The 18943-nt window shown below is 45.0% G+C and overlaps 2 long non-coding RNA genes across 6 annotated transcripts in view; both read right to left on the bottom strand.

Annotated features, from left to right (window-relative positions):
- Positions 1-7261, bottom strand: part of LOC132812403 (uncharacterized) — a 52670-nt gene extending 45409 nt beyond the window's left edge. For 3 of the 5 annotated variants that reach the window (XR_009643617.1, XR_009643616.1, XR_009643618.1), the window contains exons 1-2: positions 3417-3519; positions 258-366 (exon numbers count right to left, since the gene is read on the bottom strand). This is a non-coding gene — a long non-coding RNA (uncharacterized LOC132812403). Of the gene's footprint in view, positions 1-257; positions 367-2398; positions 2504-3416; positions 3520-7213 lie in introns of those variants that run through there. The other 2 variants (XR_009643620.1, XR_009643619.1) reach the window with 2 other exon arrangements.
- A 5-nt stretch (positions 7262-7266) lies between these two features.
- Positions 7267-16928, bottom strand: LOC132812404 (uncharacterized). The gene is made up of 3 exons (XR_009643621.1): positions 16823-16928; positions 15760-15846; positions 7267-7320 (listed from the first exon to the last, which is right to left on the bottom strand). It is a non-coding gene; the product is annotated as an uncharacterized LOC132812404 (long non-coding RNA).
- Positions 16929-18943: the final 2015 nt, after the last annotated feature.

Raw genomic sequence — 18943 nt, forward strand, 5'->3', positions numbered from 1 at the left:
ACCTCAGTCACTCACCCTGCCTCATTTCCTAAGAGGCAGCGATGACGGAGTGAAATTATCGCGAGACAGTTAATTCAGAGACCCAGATAACGTTCTGCGGACAAAGGTTTGAATCCCATCACGGCAGATTTTGGAACGTAAATTCAATAAATATCTGGAAAAAACTAATCTAGTGACAACAGGAATCCATTGTCAATTGTTGGAAAAACCCATGTGGTTCACTCATGACCTTTAGGGAGGGAAAATGCCATCCTTACCTGGTCTGGTCTGCATGGGACTCCAGACCTACAGCAACGTGGTTGACTCTTAACTGCCCTCTGGGTAAACGCAGCAATAAATGCTGGCCGAGCCAGTGACAGCCTCATCCTGTGAATGAATAAAGAAAACAGGTCAGGTTTTGTTCCTTCTCTAGTAGGTACATCCTACAAACTGAATCAGAAATGTTCTCGTACACAATGAACAAATACCCTTCCATCCAAACCCTTAACACTACAGCACTCCGAGGCTATGTTGGTAAAGTTAAAACCCCTGATCATTGCAACGATATTATTCTTACGGATAACTGAGGTCTCCTGGTAAAATTTTGTCTCAATTCCCTGCTGACTATTGGGAGAGAGTCTATAATACAATCCCAGTAAGATGGTCATCCCTTTCTTATTTCTCAGTACCAACCAAATAACTTGCCTGGATGTACTCCCAGGAATATCCTCCCGAAGCCCAACTATAATGTTATTCATAATCAAAAACACCTCTCCCCCTGCTCAGTTGGTCCCTTTCCATCCTTGCTATAGCATCTATACCCAGGAACATTAAGCTGCTAGTCCTATCCATCCCTGAGTGATGCCTCAGTAATTGCTGTAATATCCCAGTGCCATGTTCAAAACCATACCCTGAGCCCAACTGCCTGACCTGTCAGGTCTCTTGCACTGAAATAAATGCAGTGCAACTGGTCCGTCGCACCTCATTCTGTGACTTGCTCTTGCCTGCCTTGACAGTCTGACCGGTGAACAGTACCAGCCTCAGACTCACCTCTTTTCTCTCTATCTCTTTAGGATTACCCCGACTCCCTCACTGGTTTAATGCCTCCCAAGTGGCACTAGCAAATCTCCCTGCTCGTCAGGACCCCATGCTTTCCCCTTCCTATGCAACTGGTACCAATGTACAATGTCCTCCCAATGGTTAATATCCCTTTTGAGAATATTCTGCTCCCTCTGTGAGACACTGACACCAGGGAGGCACCACCCCATTCTGATGCCTCACTGTCAGCTGCAGAAACGGCAGACTGTGCCCCTGACTAGAGAGTCCCATATCACCATCGATCGTGTGGAACTGGATATACCTCACATTATGTTCGAAGCCAGTCTCACTACCAGTAACTTGGCTGCCAGTGCTACATTCCCCTGAAAGTCTATTACCACCTACATTTTCCAAAACAGTATCCTTGTCTGAGATGGGGATAACCACAGGAGACTCCTGCAGTACCTACCTACCCCTCCTAGCTTTCCTGGAGGTAACCCATCTACCTGACTGTATCTGCAGTATCCTGCATTCCTGAGACTGCCACCTATCACACCCCCCGGCTCCTTTGAATTCCTCACTGCCTTTAATCACTCCTCCACCAATCCATGTGATCCAATAGGATTTGCAATCACACTTCCTGCAGACATAATCATCGGGATCATTGAAACTCTCCCTAATTTCCCACATCCGACAGGAACAGCACGCCACTCTACAACAGGCCATCTCTCTGCCTTAACAACCTACAGACCCAGACAAAGGCACAGTCTTACTGCTCGAAAAATACTGCCCGAGAATAACTTAATGCTTACGTTTTATATCTTAAACATTTAATCAAGAGACCGTAAGACATTAAAAAGAAATTCTCACCTGACTCACGATTGTAGATTTAATAAAATAAAACAGACTAAGATTGATGTTTGAAGAGACTGAAACTCACTGAGCTGATCCCCGGCTCAGTACTTCCAAGGGTGAGGTCTCTCTGAGGGCAGCTGTGAAATGTCTCTGTTTCTCTTCTAAGCCCACTCCATTAACTTCACAGCAAGTCAGCTCAGAGAGGTCACTGCTTGGTTTTATTCAATGGGGGTTGCCCTTGCTGCCCAGACCAGTATTTATTGGCCCCCTTTACTTGTCTTGGAGAAAGTGGTGGTTAACCGCCTCCCTGAAATGCTGCAGTCCATGTACACCACAGTGATGTTTGGACAACAATCCCCCTCTGGCCCCACAACTCTCCCTGTCTCTGTAATCCCCCTCCGCCTTCAGAAATTACATTTCTGTGGCATCAGATTTTTATTTAGATTCATTTTTGTTTAATAAACTTCCCCCCACCCCACCAAAAAAAAGTGAAATATTTCGCCCCCAAACAAATCTGTTGATTGACCTTTTGGAGACGCCGACACATGGACGTTGCAGTATTTTATCTCAAATTGTACACGTAGAATGACAGAACATTCTTTTAAACATTGCTAAAAAGGTAGGCAATGGCTTTATGGTATTCCTGCCAGGTGAGTGACATGTGCAATGCTCCGAGGATTAGAGTTAGAATCCCAACATGGCTGATGGTGGCATCGGAATCCAATACAATCTAGAATGAAAAGGCAAATGATGACCACGAAACTATTGTCGATTGTTAGAAAACCCATCTGGTTCACTAATGTCCTGTAGGGAAGGAAACTGTCATCCTCACCTGGTCTGGCCTACATGTGACTCCAGACCCACAGCAATGTGGTTAACACTCAACTGCCCTCAGGAAAACTACTTTAAAAACTGTTAACAAATACTCCGCAGGTATCACTTAAAAACTGGCTGTTCCCATTGGGACCATGTTAATTTCTGAACGGCCTGAACTAAAACTGAGTTTCAGCTTCACCTGCTCCCTTTCTCCCCTCGCTCTGTTTTCATCTAACTCCAGAACACTCATTGAGCCAAGCAACCCTCACAGTGCAGCCCTGTCATTGTCATTGTCTGCTCACACCTACACTGCCCTCAGCCTCCTGTCCTGTTCCAATGCATCTCAATGGGAGCTCAGGGACAGCACCTCATCTTTCAATTCAGCCCTTTGTAACCCCAGAGTCAACATGGACCGCAGCAGTTTCTGAATGAACAGACAGTTGTCAGAATCTGAAACATTCCACCTGAAAAGGTACTGGAATTTGAGTCCAAAAGGACTTTTAATGGGAACTTTGCAGGAAATTGAAAATATGAAGTTTACAGGTTAACATCATGAAGTGGGTGATTGGGTCTAATCTGAGAGTTCTTACAAAGAGATGAGGTATTATTTGGATAAATTTGCAGGGCCCAGAACAGAGCACACATCCAAAGGGTGATCCAACCACGATTTTGTACATCGTTCTGCTTTACAAAAGCATTGGAGATATTTTCCCACAAATAGAACAAACCTTTCTTCTTCCACAGTTAAATGCCAATGATATTCAGATCCTGATGAATCCATTGACTGTAAAAACTTGCTTTTTAGATCCCAACTTCAATTATTCTGATTTAATATCCTATGAAGTGAATTCACAAAACAAAACTCAGTCAGTACAGGAAGAATATAAAGACATACTTTTTTCTTGGTATGTGCTTGATGTGTAAATGCCTCTCTTTAAATGGTACACACCCGCCCCATCCTAGGAAGAGGACATGTCCATGCCCCTCACTGTACCTTGCCCCCAATAAAGATGGCGGCCATATCCCAGGACCTATCACCACCTGAGGGCCGCAGCCATTTTCCCATCTGCTGCAAACTCGGGAAAGAGTTTCTAATTCAGATTAACGACCCGCACAGAGTGAAACTAAAACTTCCCAGTCAAAGGTGACTCATTATCTCCCTTTCCCCGAGGCCACTCTCCCCTTCCCTGTTTGCCTCTCCCATATTCACCAACGGCCGAGTCACGTGGCTCTGCACAGGCGGAGTTCCTGGTGACGTGTCATCGCACTGGCCACGCCCCTCATTCACTCCCATTGTTTGAATGACCAGCTGGTTCCACTTGGTCCACCATTCCCACCACCTTTTCCTATTGGTCCGAAGCTGCCATCAATCAGCTGGACCCCATTGTGAGGTCAGTGGTGGGATCCTCCCCCTGCCTGAATCAAACCCGGAAGGCGGATGGATGGTGTCAATCAGGAACAACAAGCAGGAGGTGCTGGGAAAGCTCAGCAGGTCTGGCAGCATCTGGGAACAGGAATCTGTCCAGTGGCCCTTCCTCAGAACCGATGGGAGCTGGGAAAATTAGGATCCTGACAGCGTGGAAACAGGCCATTCGGCCCTAAAAGTCCACAGCGTCCCTCCGAAGGGTATCCCACCCAGACCCATTCCCCTACCCTATTACTGTATATTCCTCCTGACTAATGCACCTAACCTACACATCCCTGAGCATTATGGGAAATTTAGCTTGGCCAATTCAACTAACCTGCAGATCTTTGTAGTGCAGGAGTTAGGGGTTAAAGAGTAAATAATGGGCAGGGACAGAACCCAAAGAGAGACCAGTACATTTGGAAAGACAAAGGAGTGGATTATGAGCAGGCTGGGATGGTGCATAGCTGTTAATGGAGGGGACAGGAACCGGTGTCTGGCAGCATTTCAGTGGTGGTAATGGAAATGGCAGACGACGATCTACGTTTTGCTGCAAAAACAGACCCCGAGCTTCCAGCTGCCTGCCACTTTAACACACGAGCCTGTTCCCTGGCCAACATCTCTGTCTCATGCTTACTGCAGTGTTCCAGTAAAGCCTGAACATAACAAATGGCCCCGTATTTCAAGGACTGCAATTTTCTCTCCCACGTTGTTAATACCATTGAAAGTGTCTCCTCCACTTCCGGCATCTCTGCCTTTGAAACCCACACCTCCAACTGCAAGGATAGAACCCTCCCTAAGTCCTTACCTTCCACCCAGATACAACACATCATCCTCTGCCATTTCCACCACTTACAATCAGACCCCACCACCAGACTCTTAAGGAGTTTGACAGGATAAATCGTGAGAGGATGTTTCCCATCATGGGGGAGTCTGAAACCAGATTCTGCGCCAGTCACGGAATCAAGAGTTCCGCTTCAGATTCATCAAGTTTAAGGCGACACCGACGCGGGTAAGGGGTTTCAGTAGCAATGGAGCTGGGTGGAGGAGGAGACAAACAACGTTTCAGAGATTGGAATTCCTGGGTGTTAGTGATTGTGTAGATACCTGATCAGAAGGTCAGCTTGGGGTTACAGATATGAGAGCAATATTACGAAGAGTGTAGTTCTGCCTCAGAGTTCCCAGGGAGAGGGAGGGGCTCAGCAGTAAGGGAAAGGAATTTGTAAGGCAACGGGTTTAACCATTACAATGTTTCATTGGAGGAAACTGCAGCTAATTGAGCAGTGGGAATGTGGTCAGCAGTTTGATAACTGAGTAACAGTGGAGTAATGGAGAGGGATGATGGGGAGGGAGAGCTCTGCAACAATTAAGGACTGAGCTGGTCCGGTCCTAAAGGACATAGCTGCTCAACTGAGTCTGCAGCAGGTTGTAAGGGAACCAACAAGAGGGAAAAACATACTTGATCTCATTGTTATGAATTGACCAGCTGCAGATACATCTGCCCATGACAGTATCGGTAAGAGCGACCATCACACACTCCTTTTGGAGACAACGTCTTGCCTTAAAGTTAAGAAAAATCTCCATTGTGTTGAGTGGCACTATCACTATTCTAAATGGGATAGAATTTGAAGAGATGTTAGATCTTAAACTGGGTACCTCTGAGGCACTGTGGGACATCAACAGCAGCAGAACTGTACTCCAGCACAATCTGTAATCTCATGGGTTTGTACATCCCGCTCTCACCCATCACAATGGACAGGAAAGGAGGGCATGCCATGAGCAGCACCAGGCATACCTAAAAACAAAGTGCCAACCTGGTGAAGCTACCAAGCAGGACTATCTGCATTTCAAACAGCATCAGCAGCAAGCAATAGAGTGAAGTGATTCTACATCCAATGGATCAGATCAGAGCTCTGCAGTTCTGCCACACCCAGTTGTGAACGGTGATGGACAATTAAACAACTCACTGGAGGAAGCATCACAGATATCCCCACCCTTACTGATGGACGGGCCTCACATATACAAGCACCAGATACGACAACAGCATTTGCTCCATAACTTGCCACCCACCAAGCCAAGTACCGCTTCAGCACTGGCATCGAACAACAATGTAGAACAGGCATGTTCAACACAAAAACTCAGGGCAATCCAATCCAGGAAATTTCCCTCTATGAGTCCACACTGGATCAGCAGTAAAGTGATGCAAGATGTCATCAACAGGGCTACCAAGCAGCAGCTGCTCAGCGACACTCATTTTAGGCTCCACCAGGGCCACTCAGCTCCCGATTGTGTTACCGCCTGATTCACAACCTGACAACCAGCTGAATGCCAGAGGTGAGGTGAGGGGGACAGCCCAGTCCCACTCCAACACCACTATTTCTAGCTGATTCTACCCTCATCTCAGCTCATATACTCTCATCCACCTTGTGTTATCTCCAGGCTTCAGTAGCTAAACACACTCCTGGCCAGCTTCCCACATTCGACCTCCCTGTCATCTCAAGAAAAACTAAATGTCTGCTACCCTAGTACTCCTTTGTACCAAAACTTGTTGAACCTTCAAAAAGCTCCTATTCATAATCAACAACATAGAGCCACAGAGATGTACAGCATGGAAACAGACCCTTCAGTCTAACCTGTCCATGCCGACCAGATATCCTAACCCAATCTAGTCTCACCTGCCAGCATCCGGCCCACATCCCTCAATTTAAAATTCTCACCCTTGGTGTAATTCCTGGTTGTGACCATCCCTAGCTCGCTGTATCACACACCCTTTGAGACCTCGACAACCCATTCTGTTCGAGACTCCCAATGAGCTGTTAATTCATTACCTCACCTGTGTGGCTGCTTTTACAGTTGCCAAAGCAACAAGGTCTGAAAATCGCAGCCAAAACCTCACAGGTCTGCTTTCCTCCTTTAAGACATTCCTCAAAATCTGCTTATTTGGCAATGCTTTTGGTCACCTGACCTAATATCATCCTTCTCTGGCCTGATGTCTAAAGTTCCCAATAATATTTTTGTGAAATTATAAGCATGATAATAAAACTACAAACTGTTCTTGATTTGGACATTATCTTCAAATCATCACTGTTGCTGTAATGCATAATCTGTAACATCTCTTACCCAACCACATTGTGGGAGCACCTTCACCACACAAACTGCAGCTGTACGAGAAAGTCAAACATCACCCTCTCCCCAGGCAACAGGGCTTTGGCATTAATCACTGGGATCTGTGGAAGGAGAAATACACATGATGTTTCAGGGAGTGCAAAACGGATTACAGGGAAAGAAAATGGTGCAGAATTTGAGAGTCAGAAATGGAAGGAAAATACACTTGCTTATTGGAAAAAGGAATTCTTGACTGTCAAAGATTTTCCAGAAAAATATTAATAAGCAGCACATGGTCAGGGGCTGGGCGGCAGTGAAAAGTTAACTTACCAAAATATCTGTAAAAGTTATAGTAAAATACTAAACAGACCAAAGATACACCCATTGTTCGAGACTGAGGAAGCTAGATATTAACAAAGTGGTCATGAGGGAGCCCAGTGTAAGTTTTTATGATCTCACAGTCATAGAGATGTATAGCACCGAGACAGACCCTTCGGTCTAACTCACCCATGCCAACCAGGTATCTAAACCTAATCTATTCCCATTTGCCAGCACTTGGCCCATATCCCTGTAAATGCTTCCTAATCATATCATGTGTCTTTTTAGATGCCTTTGACATGTTTTAGTTGTACGAGTCTCCACCACTTCTTCTGGCAGCTCATTCCATCCACTGCATGAAAGAATTGTCCTTTAGACCCCTTCGAAATTTATCCGTTCACCCTAAAGTAATGCCCACTTCATCTGGACACCACCACTCCGGGGAAAACACCTGGTTCATTTACTCTATCCATGCCCCTCATGATTATATAAACCTCCATAACATCACCGCTCAGACTATGGTACTCCAGGGAAAACAGCCCAGCCTTTTATGTCTCACCCTGTAGCTCAAATCCTCCAACCCTAACAACATCCTTGTAAGTCTTTTTTGAAACCTTTCAAGTTTCACAGCACCCTTCTGATAGGAGGCAGGCCAGAATTCCACACACTATTCCAAACGTGGCCTAACAAATGTCCTGTACAGCAACATGACCTCCCACATCCTATACTCAATGCTCGAACCAATAAAGGAAAATATACTGAACACCTTCTTCATCATCCTATCTGCCTGCAGCTTGACTTGCAAGGACTATGAACCTGCAGTCCAAGGTCTCTTTGTTCCGCAAACGTCTCCAGGGCCTTGCCATTCAGTGTATAAGTCCTGCCCTGATTTGCTTTTCCAAAATGCAGCACCTCACATTAATCTAAATTATATCCCATCTGATCAATATCTCATTGTAATCTGAGGTAGCCTTCTTCATTATCCACAATACCTCCAATTTTGTATTACCTGCAAACTCATTTACGATATCAAATCATTTAAATGAATAATGAAACAAATCCAGAAATAAACATCCATTTCTCTGAGTTTGAATGTGCTCTGTGTAAATCCTGCCCAATGACTCAGTACCAGAGAAAGGCTGCACATGCGCCTGGCTGCACCTTGCCCCCTACAAAGCTGGTGGCTCCACACGTGGCCAGTGAATTCTTGCCCCGAATAAAGATGGCGGCGCGCACCCATGCCTGCAGCCACACTGAGGCAATTCCCTGTTTACTGAAAACACGAGACTGGGACGTTCATATTTGTGTTTTCCGATGTGCACGTTTTGTTTGTAAAACCTCTCCGCTCACACAGAATCTCTCCCACCTCCTGCGGTTCCACAGACAGCCTTGATGTTTGCAGGTACCTATTCTCTGCCTGGTTACTCATTTGTCCTTAGTGTATTTGTACAATCACTTTGGATTCTCCTTAAACCCATTTCCTAAAGCTATCTCGTGTCCCCTTTTTGCCCTCCTGGTTTACCTCGAGTATACTCCAACTGCCCCTATACTCCTCTAGGGATTCACACAAACACAGCTCTCTGTACCTGCCATATGCCTCCTTCATTTTCTTGTCCAGGTCCTCAATTTCTCTCGACAGGCAGCATTCCCTACACCTCCCAGCCTTGGCCTTAACAGGAACATACTGTCTATATACTCTCATTGTCACAGGCCTATGGAGGCAATGGCAAATGAGGACAGAGAAGCAATCATTCTCAGTAAAGAGGTAATGTTGGGAAAGATAACAGCCTTGAGGTAGATGGGTCTCCTGGCCCTGATGGAATGCATCCCAGGGACTAAAGAAGATGGGGGCAGGGTGGGAATAACAAATAGACTCGTGATAATTCACTAAAATTTGTTGGATTCTGGAATGGCTTTGACTGACTGGAAGCTGCAAATGTGGTGCCACTACTTTTCAAAAAGGACCTGTTAGCTTAACTTCTATAGTGGAAAAAATGCTCGAATCTCTCAAGGAAGTAGTGGTGAGATATCTGGGTAGACATTGTCTCATTTAGCAGACACAGCATGGATTCATGAAAGGCAGGTCATGTCTAACACATTTACTGGAATTATTTGAGGATACGATGAGCGCATTGGACAAGGCGGACTCGGTGGATGTGGTGTACCTGGATTTCCAGAAGGTATTCGATAAGTTGCCACAGAAAAGGCTGCTGTATAAGGTAAAGATGCACAGCATTATGGGTAATGTAGTATCATTGATACAGGATCGGTTAACCAACAAAAAAAAAGAATGGGGATAAACGGGTGTTTGGATTAGTGTTGGCACGACAACTATTTGCAATTTACACAAATGTTTTGGAGTTGAGGACCAACTGTACGGTGTCAGAGTTCACATTTGATACAAAGATTATGTAAAGCAATGTCTGCAGAGACCACTAAGTCTGCACAGGGATACAGATAGGTAAGGAGTGGGTAAGGATCTGGCAGAGGGAGTTCAATGTTGGGATATGTGAGGTCATCCATTTTGGTCGGACTAACAGCAAACTGGATGATGAAATGGTGAAAACATGCAGCAGGCTGCTGTGCAGAGGGAGCTGGGTGTCCTTGTGCATGAATCACAGGAAGCTGGTTTGCAGGTACAGCAGGTCATTAAGGCAGTGAAGGGAATATTGTCCTTCATTGCTAGAGGGATGGTTATGCTGCAGCAGTACAGGGGGCTGGGGAGGCCACACCTGGAGTACTGTGTACAGGTTTGATCCCCTTACATTAGCAAGGATGTACTGGCACTAGAGGGAGTACAGAGGAGGGTCACTAGTTTGAGTTGGGAGTTGAGAGGGTTGGTGTATGTGGAGAGATTGAGAAAACTGTTCTATACTCATTGTAATTTAGAAGAATGGGAGGTTGGAGAGGAAACAAATAAAATTATGAGGGGAGGAGATAAGACAGAAACAGGGAGGCTATTTCCACTGGGGGTGGGTCAAACTACAGAGGATAGCCTCAAAATAAGGGGGAGCAGATTTAGGACTGAGATCAGGAGGAGCTTCTTCAGCTAAAGGGTTGTGAATCTGTGGCGTTCCCTGCTGACTGCAGCATTTGAATGCCTTTCAGGCAAAATGTAGATTTGTGAACAGGGAAAGAATTAAGGGTTATGGTGAGAGAGCAGGAATGTGGAGCTGAGGCCATGAAAAGATCAGCTCTGATCTTATTGAATGGCAGAGCAGGCTGGAGGGGCCAAAGTTCTTGCCTTGTGCCATCAAAATTGGACTTTGTCCAATTCAGACCCTTAACTTGTAGATCTGGTCTATTATTTTCTGTAACTATTTTAAAACTAGTAGAATTATCGGAGACTCCCAACAGTGTGGAAGCAGGTCATTCAGCGCAACACATTGATACTGACGCAGAGATACTAACGTCCCCCTGTAACATTGCATTTCCCAGGGCCACCCAACCTGCACATCCCTGAGCACTGTGGGTAATTCAGCCTGGATAATCCAACCTACATCTTTGGACTGTGGGAGGAAACCAGAGGATCCAGACGAAATCCATGCAGAAAACCCCAATAAGGTGATCATCCCTTTCTTATTTCCCAGTTCCACCTAAATAACCTCACTAGGTGTACTCCCAGGAATATCCTCCCTCAGCAAAAACATAATGCTATCCTGAATCAAAAATGCCACACCCCCTCCTCTCTTGTCCCCCTTTCTATCCTTGCTATAGCATCTATACCCTGGAACATTAAGCTGCCAGTCCTATCCATCCCTGAGTGATGCCTCTGAAATTGCTATAATATCCCAGTGCCATGTTCAAGACCATACCCTGAGCTCATCTACCTTCCGTGTCAGACCTCGTGCATGGAGGTAAATGCAGTGCAACTGCTCAGTCTGACTTCATTCTGTGCCTTGCCCTTGCCTGCCTTGACTATTTGACTTCTGAACTGTACCAGCCTCAGACATACCTCCTTTCTCACTATCTTCTTGGGTTTACACCCACTCCCTCACTGGTTCAATGCCTCCCAAGTATCACTAACAAATCTCCCTGCTTGATATTAGACACCTTCCAATTCAGGTACAATCCATCCTTCTTATGCAGGTCATCTCTACTCCAGAGGAGATCACAATGATTACAAAAGCCCTTTAGATTATCCTTAACCCTATTCGCCAAAGCTATCTCACGTCCCTTTTTTGCCTCCTGGTCTCCCTCTTAATTATACTCCTACTGCATTTATACTCAATTTTTTTGGATTGGAATAAATGCAAAATATAACATCCTGACAAAACAAACGAGGGCAGGACTTACACTCAATAAAAGTAGGGCCTTGTGTAGTGATATGGGAACAAAGAGACCGAGGGCTTCACAACTTTGAAGACTGTGTCACATGTAGATGGTTAAGAAGGTATTTAGCAGGCTTGACTTCACTGTTCAAACCTTTGAGTACAGGAGTTGGGATGTTATGTTGAGGATGTACAGGACGCTGGGGAGGCCTCTTCTGGAATAGTCTGTCCAGCTCTGGTTGTGCTGTTATAGGAAGGATATTATTAAATTGGAGCAGGTTCAGAAGAGATTTACCAGCATGTTGCCATGAATGGAGGGATTGTATTATAAGGAGAGGCTGGATAGGCTCAATGGAGTGCAGAAGGTTGAGGGTGACCTTATCAGAGGTTTATAAAATCAGAAAGAGTGTAGATAATGTGAATGGCCGGGGGAGAGGGGGATTCAAAACTCGGGTGTGTTCATTTTGAGAAGAGATGAGAAAGGTTTGAGAAAAGACATTAGGGTTTCAAAAAAAATATGTGGAATGAACTTCCAGAGGAAGTGGTAGCTGTGAATACAATTACAATATTTAAAAGACATTCAGATAAGGACATAAATAGGAAATATTTGGATGGATGTGGACCAAGCAGAGGCAGGTACAATTAGTTCAGTTTGGAATTATGGTCGGCATGGACTGGTTTGACCACAGGGCCTGTTTCCTTGCTGTATAACATTATGACTCTAATCCTCACTAACTCTAAATTCCTCCATCCTCACAACTCTCCCGATTACTGTCACCTCATCCAGCCTCAACTCTTCCTTATTTATATAATTCCTCACCAGCCACAGAACGCTCCCTATCTCATGTCCTCCAGTTTCTCAAATCTCTGCGATATGTGCCTTTCTTTAGTTCCAGCCTTGAGGCTGCCCTCATTCACTCCGATTGGTTGGACAACCTGGTCCTCCAGTACTGCCCTCTCGTCCTATTGGCCTGCGCTGACATCAATCATCCGGGGCCCATTGTGAGGTGAGTGGTGGGATCCTCCCTCTCTCTCTCTCTCTCTCTCTCTCTGCCTTGGGTTGAGCTTCAACATTCACAGTCAATGGGGCAGTATCACAGAGCACAGGGGCTGGGGGCTATTCAACCCATTGGGGCTGTACTCTCTCCCTCTGGAGATGCTGCAAATCTGTCCCAATTCCCTTCCCATTTGCCCATGGCCCCCCAAATCTTCCCTTAAAATGTAAAATTCCAAATCTGTTTGAATAACTGCTGAGTCTGTGTCCAGCTGCCATTCAGACTGTTCCAGATTCTCAGAACTTAATGAGTAAAATAATGTTCACATATCCACATATTATTTGCTAATTACCTGAAAATAGTTACTAAAATTGTGACATTGTTAACAATTCCCCTCTCTCTGGAAATGAAAATATCCTAGAAACAAATTTGTACTGGGTCAAAATCACTGCTTAACCTTCTCAGCTCCAAGGACAATTATCTGTGCTTCTGCTAGCTCTCCACAAAAGAGGAACACATCTTATCTTCATTTATTACTGTCATAGAGATGTACAGCACAGAAACAGACCTTTGGTCCAATTTGTCCATGCCAACTAGGAATCCTCAACAAATGGAGCCCCATTTGCCAGCAATTGGTCCGTAGCATTTGAAATCCTTCCTATTCATGTACCCAATCTGATGCCTTTCAAATGTTATAATTCTATTAGCCTCCACTACATCATCTGGCAGCTCAGTCCACACACATACACCACACACAGGTTGAAAACTTTGCCCCTTAGATCCGTTTTAAATCTTTGCCCTCTCAATGTAAGCCCATGTGATCTTGTTTTGAACCCACCTAACCTGTGAGGAAAGACCACGGCTGTTCACCTTATCCATGCCTCTCATGATTTTATAAATCTCCATGAAGTCACCTCTCAGTCTTTGACTCTCCAGGGAAATTAACCCTGGCCTATTCAGCCTCTCCCTGTAGCCCAAATCCTCCAATCCTAGCAAAGTCTTTGTAAATCTTGTCTGAACTCTTTCAAGATTCACAACATCCTTTCCAGAACAGGGAATTTCAAACTTAAAACAGAAGTCCTGAAATGGCGTAATCAATGCCCTGTCCAGCCACAATTTGACGCCCCAGCTTCTGTACTCAATGCATTGACCAATAAATATAAGCATACCAAACGCTACCTTCACTAGTCTGCCTATCTGCAACTCTACTTTCAAGGAGCAATGAACCTGCATTCCATGATCTCTATGTTCAGCAACATTCCCAAGGACTTTACCATTAAGTGTATAAGTCCTGCCCTGATTTGCCTTTCCAAAATCCAACAGCTTACATTTGTCTAAATTGAACCCAGTCTGCCATTCCTCGCCCCAATGGCCCATCTGGTCAAGATTCTGTTGCCTTCTGAACTTACCTTCTTCACTGTCCACTACACCTCCAATTTTGGTGTCTTCTGTAAACCCACTGACCATATCTCATATTCACATCCAAGTCAATTATTTAAGGACCCAATATCCATTCCTGCAGCACACTGCTGCTCACAGGCCTCCAGCCCACAAAGCAACCCTCTTTCAACACCCTCTACCTCCTACCTTCAAGCCAGTTTTGTATCCAAATGGCTAGTTCTCCCAACATTTCATGTTATCTAACCTTGCTAACCAGTCTGCTTTGTGGAACATCGTTCAGTGTCCATATAGACAACATCCACAGTCTGCCTTCATTAATCATCTTTGTCACATCTTCAAAAAAACTCAATCAAGTTAGAGAGAAAGAGAAAATTTCCCACACACAAAGCTATGTTAACTATCCCTAATCAATCCTTGTCTTTCCAAATACATGTAAATCCTGTCCCTCAGAATCCCTTCCAACAACTTACCTACCACTGACGTTAGGTTGACTGTTCTCTTGTTCCCTAGCCTTTCCTTACCACCTTTTCTAAATAGTGGCACCCATCTTCCAGCACCTCACCTGTCACAAACAATGATATAAATACCTCAGGGAGGGGCACTGCCATCACCTTCCTAACTTTCCACAAATTTCTGGGACACACCTGATCAGGTCTCAGGGATTTATCCACCTTGCTACTTTTTAAGACATCCAGTACTTCCTCCTCTATAATATAGACACTTTTCAAGTTATCACTATTTATTTCTCCAAATTCTCTAGAATAGAATAGCATAGTATCTCTCCCACCTCCTGTTGTTCCATAGATGGCCTTGTTCATCTTTAAGGGGTCCTATTCTCTGTCTGGTTATTATTTTATCCTGAATGAATTTGTAGAACCTCTTTGGATTCTCCTTAAACTATTTCCTAGAGATATTTCAAGTCCCCTTTTTGCTCTCCTGATTACCCTCGAGTATATTCCTGTAAAAACGTGATCCTGTACTCCCAATTCCTCCGCCTCTGCCATATCTGCTTCCAGGAGAAGCAATTCCACTCCAGGACATCCCAGAAAGGTTTCCTCTTTCAAGGATCGCATTTCCCTCCCATTTGATCAACAATGCACTCCAACGCATATCCTCCACTTCCTGTACCTCTGCCCTCCCCCCATGCCTCCAACCACAATAAGAATACAATCCCCCGATCCTCACCTGCCACCCAATCATCTCCATTAACCTCTGCTATGTCCACTACCTCCAGTCAGACCCCACCACCAGGTATATATCTCTCTCCCCAGCCCTTTCTATCTTCTGCAGAGACCATGGGATCTTTGGTGCTGATGTGCTGCCCCAAAGATACCTCAGTCACTCACCCCTGCCAAATGGCCTAGTGAGATTGTCACGAGATGGATAATCGGGATACCCAGATAACGTTCTGGGGCCCAGGGTTTGGATCCGGTCACAGCAGACAGTGGAATGTGAATTCAATAAAAATTTGGAATCAAGAATCTATTAAAGACCATGAATCCATTGTTGATTGTTGCGAAAAAAAACCTCATCAGATTTGCTAATATCCTTCAGGGAAGGAATCTTCCATCCTTACCTGGTCTGGCCTACATGTGACTCCAGACCCACAGCAATGTGGTTGACTCTTTACTGCCCTTTGGGCCCAGTCAGTGACACCCTCATCCTGTGAATGAATAACACAGAAGGTCAAGTCTTGTATACAACCATACTATTCTTACAGAAAAGTGATCTCTTAGTAAATTTACTTCTCAACTCCCTACTGACTATTGCGGAAGTGGGGGGGGGGGGGGGGGGGGGTGAAGGGTGAGGGAGGGTCAATCGTAACATCCCAATAAGGAGATCATCCCTTTCTTATTTCTCAGTTCCACCTGTATAACCTGCCTGGATGTACTGCCAGGAATACTCTCTTGAAACTGTAATGTTATCCCTAATCAAAAAACCTCTCCCCCTGCTCTGTTGCGCCCTTTCTATCTTTGCTATAGCATCTGTACACTGGAACATTAAGCTGCTGGTCCTATCTATCATTAAGTCATGCCTCTGTAATTGCTGTAATATCCCAGTGCCATGTTCAAAACCATACCCTGAGCTCCTCTGCCCGACCTATCGGGCCTCCTGCATTGAAATAAATACAGTGTAACTGCTCATTCTGTGCCTTGCCCTTGTCTGTCTTGACTGTTTGATGTCTGAACTGTACCAGCGTCAGACTTAGCTCTTCCCTCACTCTCCCTCTGGGGTTACCCACATTCTTTAACTAGTTTAATGCCTCCTGAATAGCACTAGCAACTGTTCCCTTCCAGTGCCAGTACAATCCATCCCTCTGATGGAGGTCAATTCTACTCCACAAGAGATTCCAATGATCCAATAAAGTGAACTCTTCTATCCCTATGTCATTGATACCAATCAGCAACAGCCTCCCCTCAAAATGGTTATTCTCTCCTTTAACAATATTCTGCTCCCTCTCTGAGACATCCTTATACAAAAATTACACATTCGAATAATAAACCTTACACTCATCAGGTCATCATAAAAGGATTACATGACACATTGAAGGTTTGGGAAGACCTTTTGAGAGAATGCGATGATTCAAAGGAGAATTTTTAAGCAGTAAATGGGATTGATCTGGAACACAATACTCACACACACACACAATGCGAATATCCAGGTCCTGATATACTGAGTAATTCAGAGTCAGCAGTCAATTCAAGGGGAAATCTGTAGAACATTTACTGAGATTACCATCTGAATATCCACCTGTAATATCCTGTAATATAAGTTTATAAAATCTGTCACTATCAGTTCAAGTGAGAAACTCACACCATTCCCTCCTCGTGGCCCAGGATTACTGTACATATTACCCATTGAGGACATCAGCAGTCAATTCAAGGGGAAATCTGTGGGTTTCTAGGAGATTCCACCTTGGGATCTCATTGGACTGAACACAGCAGTTCTTTGGCACACTGGAGAAAATGATCCAAGCGTCAGTGAGATATGGGAAACAGGAATTTCTTTTCTTTCATTCGGTGCTGCCACTGTGCCTCATCAATTAGACATGGGTGTGAAAGGCTAATGCCTCATGATGGGCAAGTTGTCTCCATCCTGACCAATGGGAGGAAGATCCTCTAAATCACTCCAAAGTGTATCCCTAAAAAGATAGCAACTCTGTCTGCTTCCCACTGCGTAGTGCTCCCAGTAAATGTTTGGAAGAATGGGAAGGGGGGTGTATCTCCTAGAACAGCCATAACTGTTAAGGTGTAAGAGGATTATGAAAAGAGAGAGATGCACAGGAGAAGGGGGCAACAAGTTGCCAGATGGGGTGTAGCTTGGGAAAATGGGAAGTTGCTCATTTTGGAGGAGATAATAAAAGAACAAAGTACTATTTAAATGGTGGAAACTGTAGAAAGCTGCACCACAAAGAGACCAGGGGTAATTGTTCAGGAAACACAGAAAGCTAGCACAGTTACAACAGGGAATCAGGAAGGGGAATCGAATGTTTTGTTTCAAAGGTTTTCAGTATTAGAGTTTGGAGTATATTCCTGAGAGTAACGTGTGGAAGTGCTGGTGAGACCACCGTATCTGCAGTATGGAGAGCAGTTTTGGTCCCTTTAGATAAGGAAATGTGTCACTTTATTGGAGGCATTTCAGGGAAGATTCAATGAGATGATCCCTGGTTTGGAGGGATTATCTTTTAAATAAAGGCTGAAAAGGTTGGGACTCGACTCACTGGATTTTGGAGAAAGAGAGGTGATCTCATTGAGACAGATGGGATTCTTAAGGGGTTTGACAGAATAAATACAGAGAGGATGTGTCTGAGGGTAAATACTGGAAGGGGAGTCCAAAACCAGATTCTGAGTCACGGAATCAAGGGTTCTGTTTTGGATTCAAGTTTAAGGCAACACAGACACGGGTAAGGGGTTTCAGTAGCAATGGAGCTGGGGTGAGGTGGATTTTTTTTTTAGATTAGACTTACAGTGTGGAAACAGGCCCTTCGGCCCAACAAGTCCACACCGACCCGCCGAAGCGCAACCCACCCATACCCCTACATTTACCCCTTACCTAACACTACGGGCAATTTAGCTTGGAATTCACCTGACCCGCACATCTTTGGACTGTGGGAGGAAACCGGAGCACCCGGAGGAAACCCATGCAGACACGGGGAGAACGTGCAAACTCCACACAGTCAGTTGCCCGATTCGGGAATTGAACCCGGGTCTATAGGCGCTGTGAGGCAGCAGTGCTAACCACTGTGCCACCGTGCCGCCCCAAGAGATTGGAATTCCTGGTGTTTGGGATTGTGTGGATGTCTGACCAGAAAGTCACCTTGGGGTCAGATATAACAGCAATATTGTAAAGAGAGTCATCATGCCTCAGAGTTCCCAGTAGGAGGGAGGGGCTCAGCAGAAAGGTAAAGGTAAGGTTATGGGTTTAACCGTGACAATGTTTCATTGGAGGAAACTGCACCTAATCGAGTAGTGGGAGGGTGGTAAGCAGTTTGATAACTGAGTAACAGTGGAGTAATGGAGAGAGATGATGGGGAGGGAGAGCTGAGCATCGTCAGTGTACATGTCAAACCTAACACAGTGTTTTTGGATGAAATCACCTCCTGGCACTATGTACGTGAGATACAGGGAGAGACCAAGGATAGATCGTTGAGGGACACCAGATGCAAGGAATTCAGAAAGGAAAGGGAGAGTGGAGATGGAGCAGGACTTTCCAATAACGGTGAGGTCAAATATTAGTTTTTCACAGAATGGGAGAGAAGG

The sequence above is a fragment of the Hemiscyllium ocellatum genome, unplaced genomic scaffold, assembly GCF_020745735.1.
Source record: "Hemiscyllium ocellatum isolate sHemOce1 unplaced genomic scaffold, sHemOce1.pat.X.cur. scaffold_269_pat_ctg1, whole genome shotgun sequence".
Taxonomy (NCBI): domain Eukaryota; kingdom Metazoa; phylum Chordata; class Chondrichthyes; order Orectolobiformes; family Hemiscylliidae; genus Hemiscyllium; species Hemiscyllium ocellatum.